Source organism: Babylonia areolata, chromosome 5, assembly GCF_041734735.1.
Source record: "Babylonia areolata isolate BAREFJ2019XMU chromosome 5, ASM4173473v1, whole genome shotgun sequence".
Taxonomy (NCBI): domain Eukaryota; kingdom Metazoa; phylum Mollusca; class Gastropoda; order Neogastropoda; family Buccinidae; genus Babylonia; species Babylonia areolata.
The window spans coordinates 33,773,008-33,781,300 of NC_134880.1; the positions used below are offsets into that span (position 1 = coordinate 33,773,008).

The following is an 8,293-nucleotide window of genomic DNA, read 5'->3' on the forward strand; positions in this document are numbered from 1 at the left end:
GTCTGTTGTCCTGTCAGTGTCTGTTGACCGGTCACTGTCAGTTGACCTGTCACTGTCTGTTGACTTGTCACTATCTGTTGTCCTGTCAGTGTCTGTTGACCTGTGTCTGTTGACCTGTCACTGTCTGTTGTCCTGTCACTGTCTGTTGAGCTGTCACTGTCTGTTGTCCTGTCGCTGTCTGTTGTCCTGTCAGTGTCTGTTGTCCTGTCAGTGTCTGTTGTCCTGTCAGTGTCTGTTGACCGGTCACTGTCAGTTGACCTGTCACTGCCTGTTGACCTGTCACTGTCTGTTGACCTGTCACTGTTAGTGTCTGTTGTCCTGTCACTGTCTGTTGATCTGTCAGTGTCTGGTGTACTGTTAGTGTCTGTTGTCCTGTCAGTGTCTGTTGACTTATCACTGTCAGTGTCTGTTGTCCTGTCACTGTCTGTTGACCTGTCACTGTCTGTTGTCCTGTCACTGTTGAACTGTCAGTGTCTGTTGTCCTGTCACTGTCAGTGTCTGTTGTCCTGCCAGTGTCTGTTGTCCTGTCACTGTCAGTGTCTGTTTTCCTGTCAGTGTCTGTTGACCGGTCACTGTCAGTTGACCTGCCACTGTCACTGTCTGTTGTCCTGTCAGTGTCTGTTGTCCTGTCAGTGTCTGTTGTCCTGTCAGTGTCTGTTGACCTTTCAGTGTGTTGTCCTGTCAGTGTCTGTTGACCTGTCAGTGTCTGTTGTCCTGTCAGTGTCTGTTGACCTGTCAGTGTGTTGTCCTGTCAGTGTCTGTTGACCTGTCAGTGTCTGTTGTCCTGTCAGTGTCTGTTGACCTGTTAGTCGTCCTGTCAGTGTCTGTTGACCTGTCAGTGTCTGTTGTCCTGTTAGTGTATATTGTCCTGTTGCTGTCTGTTGACTTGTCACTGTCTGTTGTCCTGTCACTGTCAGTGTCTGTTGTCCTGTCACTGTCTGTTGACCTGTCAGTGTCTGTTGTCCTGTCAGTGTCTGTTGACCTGTCACTGTCTGTTGTCCTGTCACTGTCAGTGTCTGTTGACCTGTCAGTGTCTTTTGAACTGTCACTGTTGACCTGTCACTGTCTGTTGACCTGTCACTGTCAGTATCTGTTGCCCTGTCAGTGTCTGTTGACCTGTCACTGTCAGTGTCTGTTGACCTGTCACTGTCTGTTGACCTGTCACTGTCTGTTGCCCTGTCACTGTTGTTGCCCTGTCACTGTTGACTTGTCACTGTCTGTTGACCTGTCACTGTCTGTAGTCCTGTCACTGTCAGTGTCTGTTGACCTGTCACTGTCTGTTGACCTGTCACTGTCAGTGTCTTTTGACCTGTCATTGTCACTGTTGACTTGTCACTGTCTGTTGACCTGTCACTGTCAGTGTCTGTTGTCCTGTCACTGTCTGTTGACCTGTCATTGTCTGTTGATCTGTCACTGTCTGTTGACCGGTCACTATTAGTTGACCGGTCACTGTCTGTTGACCTGTCACTGTCTGTTGACCTGTCACTGTCTGTTGTCCTGTCACTGTCTGTTGTCATGTCACTGTCTGTTGACCTGTCACTGTCTGTTGTCCTGTCACTGTCATTGTTGTCCTGTCACTGTCTGTTGACTTGTCACTGTCTGTTGACCTGTCACTGTCTGTTGACTTGTCACTGTCTGTTGTCCTGTCACTGTTGACTTGTCACTGTCTGTTGACCTGTGACTGTTTTCCTGTCACTGTCTCTTGTCCTGTCACTGTTGACTTGTCACTGTCTGTTGACCTATCACTGTCTGTTGTCCTGTCACTGTCTGTTGACTTGTCACTGTCTGTTGTCCTGTCAGTGTCTGTTGTCCTGTCACTGTCTGTTGTCCTGTTTACTGTCTGTTGTCCTGTCACTGTCTGTTGTCCTGTCACTGTTGACTTGTCACTGTCTGTTGACTTGTCATTGTCTGTTGTCCTGTCACTGTATGTTGTCCTGTCACTGTCTGTTGACTTGTCACTGTCTGTTGTCCTGTCACTGTCTGTTGACTTGTCACTGTCTGTTGGCCTGTCACTGTTGACTTGTCACTGTCTGTTGACTTGTCACTGTCTGTTGTCCTGTCAGTGTCCGTTGTCCTGTCACTGTCTGTTGTCCTGTTGTCCTGTCACTGTCTGTTGTCCTGTCACTGTCTGTTGTCCTGTCACTGTTGACTTGCCACTGTCTGTTGACCTGTCACTGTCTGTTGTCCTGTCACTGTCTGTTGTCCTGTCACTGTTGACTTGCCACTGTCTGTTGTCCTGTCACTGTCTGTTGACCTGTCAGTGTCTGTTGTCCTGTCACTGTCTGTTGTCCTGTCACTGTCTGTTGACCTGTCACTATCTGTTGACTTGTCACTGTCTGTTGTCCTGTCACTGACTGTTGTCGTGTCAGTGTCTGTTGTCCTTTCAGTGTCTGTTGTCCTGTCACTGTCAGTGTCTGTTGTCCTGTCAGTGTCTGTTGACCTGTCACTGTCTGTTGACTTGTCACTATCTGTTGTCCTGTCAGTGTCTGTTGACCTGTGTCTGTTGACCTGTCACTGTCTGTTGTCCTGTCACTGTCTGTTGAGCTGTCACTGTCTGTTGTCCTGTCGCTGTCTGTTGTCTTGTCACTGTCAGTGTCTGTTGTCCTGTCAGTGTCTGTTGTCCTGTCAGTGTCTGTTGACCGGTCACTGTCAGTTGACCTGTCACTGTCTGTTGACTTGTCACTATCTGTTGTCCTGTCAGTGTCTGTTGACCTGTGTCTGTTGACCTGTCACTGTCTGTTGTCCTGTCACTGTCTGTTGAGCTGTCACTGTCTGTTGTCCTGTCGCTGTCTGTTGTCTTGTCACTGTCAGTGTCTGTTGTCCTGTCAGTGTCTGTTGTCCTGTCAGTGTCTGTTGACCGGTCACTGTCAGTTGACCTGTCACTGCCTGTTGACCTGTCACTGTCTGTTGACCTGTTAGTGTCTGTTGTCCTGTCACTGTCTGTTGATCTGTCAGTGTCTGGTGTACTGTTAGTGTCTGTTGTCCTGTCAGTGTCTGTTGACTTATCACTGTCAGTGTCTGTTGTCCTGTCACTGTCTGTTGACCTGTCACTGTCTGTTGTCCTGTCACTGTTGAACTGTCAGTGTCTGTTGTCCTGTCACTGTCAGTGTCTGTTGTCCTGCCAGTGTCTGTTGTCCTGTCACTGTCAGTGTCTGTTTTCCTGTCAGTGTCTGTTGACCGGTCACTGTCAGTTGACCTGCCACTGTCACTGTCTGTTGTCCTGTCAGTGTCTGTTGTCCTGTCAGTGTCTGTTGTCCTGTCAGTGTCTGTTGACCTGTCAGTGTCTGTTGTCCTGTCAGTGCCTGTTGACCTGTCAGTGTCTGTTGTCCTGTCAGTGCCTGTTGACCTTTCAGTGTGTTGTCCTGTCAGTGTCTGTTGACCTGTCAGTGTCTGTTGTCCTGTCAGTGTCTGTTGACCTGTCAGTGTGTTGTCCTGTCAGTGTCTGTTGACCTGTCAGTGTCTGTTGTCCTGTCAGTGTCTGTTGACCTGTTAGTCGTCCTGTCAGTGTCTGTTGACCTGTCAGTGTCTGTTGTCCTGTTAGTGTATATTGTCCTGTTGCTGTCTGTTGACTTGTCACTGTCTGTTGTCCTGTCACTGTCAGTGTCTGTTGTCCTGTCACTGTCTGTTGACCTGTCAGTGTCTGTTGTCCTGTCAGTGTCTGTTGACCTGTCACTGTCTGTTGTCCTGTCACTGTCAGTGTCTGTTGACCTGTCAGTGTCTTTTGAACTGTCACTGTTGACCTGTCACTGTCTGTTGACCTGTCACTGTCAGTATCTGTTGACCTGTCAGTGTCTGTTGACCTGTCACTGTCAGTGTCTGTTGTCCTGTCACTGTCTGTTGACCTGTCACTGTCTGTTGACCTGTCACTGTCTGTTGCCCTGTCACTGTTGTTGCCCTGTCACTGTTGACTTGTCACTGTCTGTTGACCTGTCACTGTCTGTAGTCCTGTCACTGTCAGTGTCTGTTGACCTGTCACTGTCTGTTGACCTGTCACTGTCAGTGTCTTTTGACCTGTCATTGTCACTGTTGACTTGTCACTGTCTGTTGACCTGTCACTGTCAGTGTCTGTTGTCCTGTCACTGTCTGTTGACCTGTCATTGTCTGTTGATCTGTCACTGTCTGTTGACCGGTCACTATTAGTTGACCGGTCACTGTCTGTTGACCTGTCACTGTCTGTTGACCTGTCACTGTCTGTTGTCCTGTCACTGTCTGTTGTCATGTCACTGTCTGTTGACCTGTCACTGTCTGTTGTCCTGTCACTGTCATTGTTGTCCTGTCACTGTCTGTTGACTTGTCACTGTCTGTTGACCTGTCACTGTCTGTTGACTTGTCACTGTCTGTTGTCCTGTCACTGTTGACTTGTCACTGTCTGTTGACCTGTGACTGTTTTCCTGTCACTGTCTCTTGTCCTGTCACTGTTGACTTGTCACTGTCTGTTGACCTATCACTGTCTGTTGTCCTGTCACTGTCTGTTGACTTGTCACTGTCTGTTGTCCTGTCAGTGTCTGTTGTCCTGTCACTGTCTGTTGTCCTGTTTACTGTCTGTTGTCCTGTCACTGTCTGTTGTCCTGTCACTGTTGACTTGTCACTGTCTGTTGTCCTGTCAGTGTCTGTTGTCCTGTCACTGTATGTTGTCCTGTCACTGTCTGTTGACTTGTCACTGTCTGTTGTCCTGTCACTGTCTGTTGACTTGTCACTGTCTGTTGGCCTGTCACTGTTGACTTGTCACTGTCTGTTGACTTGTCACTGTCTGTTGTCCTGTCAGTGTCCGTTGTCCTGTCACTGTCTGTTGTCCTGTCACTGTCTGTTGTCCTGTCACTGTCTGTTGTCCTGTCACTGTTGACTTGCCACTGTCTGTTGACCTGTCACTGTTTGTTGTCCTGTCACTGTCTGTTGTCCTGTCACTGTTGACTTGCCACTGTCTGTTGACCTGTCACTGTTTGTTGTCCTGTCACTGTCTGTTGTCCTGTCACTGTTGACTTGTCACTGTCTGTTGACCTGTGACTGTTTGTTTTCCTGTCACTGTCTGTTGACCTATCACTGTCTGTTGTCCTGTCAGTGTCTGTTGTCCTGTCAGTGTCTGTTGTCCTGTCACTGTTGTCCTGTCACTGTATGTTGTCCTGTCACTGTTGACTTGTCACTGTCTGTTGACTTGTCACTGTCTGTTGTCCTGTCACTGTATGTTGTCCTGTCACTGTCTGTTGACTTGTCACTGTGTGTTGTCCTGTCACTGTCTGTTGACTTGTCACTGTGTGTTGTCCTGTCACTGTTGACTTGTCACTGTCTGTTGTCCTGTCACTGTCTGTTGACTTGTCACTGTCTGTTGTCCTGTCACTGTTGACTTGTCACCGTCTGTTGTCCTGTCACTGTATGTTGACTTGTCACTGTCTGTTGACTTGTCACTGTCTGTTGTCCTGCCACTGTCTGTTGACTTGTCACTGTCTGTTGACTTGTCACTGTCTGTTGTCCTGTCACTGTCTGTTGACCTGTCACCGTCTGTTGTCCTGTCACTGTCTGTTGTCCTGTCACTGTTGACTTGTCACTGTCTGTTGTCCTGTCACTGTATGTTGTCCTGTCACTGTCTTGTAACAGTCTCTCACATATCTCTGTCTGTCTGTCTGTCTGTCTCTTTCTGTCTGCCTCTGTCTGTCTGTCTCTCTGTCTCTCTCCACCGTCTCTCATTCTACTATACCGAGCCCAGCTATGAACATGGCCAAGTTTGGCAACAAGCCGATTGGCATTGATTGAACCCAAGCTGTGATGCAAGTAATCTTATTACATGAAAATCTCTTTAAGAAATATATGAATATGGGACAGGTTGTGTTTTTCCCCCAGTGTATGTGAGAAAGATAGGACTATTCTTACCCCTTTTCTCTCTCCCCCTCTTCTCTGTCTGTCTCCCCCTCTCTCTCTAAAGCATTTAAATTACGCAATGCATTATGTAGTTAATTATTATTTGTTGTGTATTCTCAACTTGTATTTGAACATTTACTGACATGTAATGTTAGGAGTACGCCTTTATTGCTGTGGATCATTGTTGACTGTACCCCCTTCATGAGGGTCCATGGCCTTATTGAATAAATCACTATCTCCCCTCCCCTCTCCTCTCTCGGTCGGTCGCGGTCGCAAGGTCACTTGGTCTGTCTGTTAACTGTATGTTTGTCTCTGTCTCCGTCTCTCTGTCTCTCTATTTCTCTGTCTCTGTCTCCCTGTCTGTCTCTCTTTCTCTCTCTCTCTCTTTCATGTATACGTTCGTGCAGCAAAATTCACACTAAAGCCGTTGCCTTTGTGGTTATGACACAGCGGGTTAGAAGCACAAATGTTTGTTTACAAATGCCATGTCACTTAATTCTAAATGCTGATTACATTAACTAGCGATCTTGCTCACCATACATCTTTTTGTCATATGAAGTCACTGTTCAGACAAAACCAGAGCAGTGTATACAGTGGTTTCGGTGGAAGGATGGGGGAATAGCACAAAGAAGAAGGAAGAGAAGAATTATCATAATGATGATGATCACAATTTTTGTATATATGATATTCTTATCAAAAATATCTCCTCCATTGTCACAGAGAAGAAGAAGAATTATCATAATGATGATGATCACAATTTTTATATATACGATATTCTTATCAAAAATATGTCCTCCATTATGTCACAGAGAACCACTTCTTAATTGCTGGCAGCAGCTTTTAGTTTTGCATGTTATTATAGAGGTGTGCCACATTGGAATGGCAGCCTGTAGCAGGCCTGCTGATGGAATTGTCCATCATCGATCTGTTTCAGGTCAGCAGAGATCGGTGAGGGGGTCAGCCACGTGACGGTGACGTCGTCATTGATCAGAGGGACTCTCGCTTCACCGCCCCCCCCCCCCCCCCCCCCCCGGAACGATCCAGCCCAGCTGACTGCACCAGGGGACTCAGCGTGTCAGTCGTACTGACAGCCCATCAGTCCCAGGGTGAAATCACTCTTGGCGGCTCCCTTCAGTGTAAAATCGTGAATCAGACTGAGAAAATATACACAGTGATTTTTGCGGAAAGGAAAAGTAACGTGTCATTGTCTGAATACACTTCTTATTTCAGGAAGATTTCTACAATCAAGCTGCCGTCAAGCAGTGTGTTCAGGCAAGGACAGCTGTGGAAGTTGCTTTTAGGCCGTTACACCCAAAACTGTTGCAAGACATCTGAATTCGTTTCCAAAAGTGGGGAAAAATCATCGTGAACAAACGTCCATCACAAATATTTTTTTGGAGTGAATCCCAAAGCACAACGTATCCTGCAAGCTGCTCGTGATTATCAAGAAAGAGACAGCGCATTAGGAGACAGTAAAGCAACGCAGACCGTGCTACAAAAGATACGGCCTGCCGGAGTGTCTTAATGGTGTGGTAGCCAAACCTCTGAATTCAAGAGCTCGTGCCTGTGTTCTTCCTCAGTCAAGTCAACATACACTGCCGCCGTTTGTGGTAATGTGAGATGGTGGCTGTCACGTGTAACTGATTACAGCCATCAACACAAACAGCCGACAGATGTCCGGGTTGAACAGCGTTGCATTGTGTAATGTCCTTGAGAAAAGCTGCGGTTTGCGGGGACACAAACATTCAGTAAAAAATTAAACACGTATAATTAAATCAGTCTGTCTGTTTCTTGTGTTTCTCTAACGAAAACGACGTACTTAAAGCTGCATTTTGTTTTGTTTCAGCGTTGAAAAACAAGACGAGGGTTTCAATAGATTCAATTTAGTCAAACTGGTGTTCACGGTGAATTTGCTTTCCTTTAAACTCGTCATAATTGGAGGAACAACGAGAGTTCCTCAGAGATTGTTTTTAGTTGGAAAAGATCCTACGCAAGAGGAAATATATTCAAATCAGTGTAAGGTCATTGGAACATAGATCACCCACTCAGACTCCAAACGGCTCTTTTCAGCTTGAAAAAAGGTTTGACTCCTCCAAAGCCGGAACCAAGCAGCCTTAGCGGAGAAAATTGAGCAGTTAACTGAGGGTGATTGAGCGGGAAAGAGGGCCAGCAGCCAGCAGCAGGAGGAAAGAGAGGCAGCCTGTCGCCCCGTGCCCAACACACGCTATCATGGCCCAGTGAGAGCAAAGCAAACAGGCAGCCGCCAGTGCCGGGGACAGGAGGGCAGAAACAACACACCGTTCATTACCGCACACGGAGGGGCACACGTCACAGCTCTTAGCGGGACCTGGGAGCAGAGAGGAGGAGGAAAGAGGGGCAGGAAGGGAGGTAAGGAGGAGAGGGGGTCAGAGTGAAGGGAGAGGGGGGGCAGCGAAAGGAG

At 47.4% G+C, this 8,293-nt stretch overlaps 1 protein-coding gene across 1 annotated transcript in view; it reads left to right on the forward strand.

Annotated features, from left to right (window-relative positions):
• Positions 1–6,880: 6,880 nt before the first annotated feature.
• The window catches only part of LOC143282035 (cAMP-dependent protein kinase type II regulatory subunit-like), an 11,141-nt gene continuing 9,728 nt past the window's right edge, over positions 6,881–8,293 (forward strand). Inside the window, exon 1 of the mRNA XM_076587460.1 lies at positions 6,881–8,293. This exon is cut by the window's right edge and continues 273 nt beyond it. The gene's annotated coding sequence lies outside the window, so the exon portion shown is untranslated.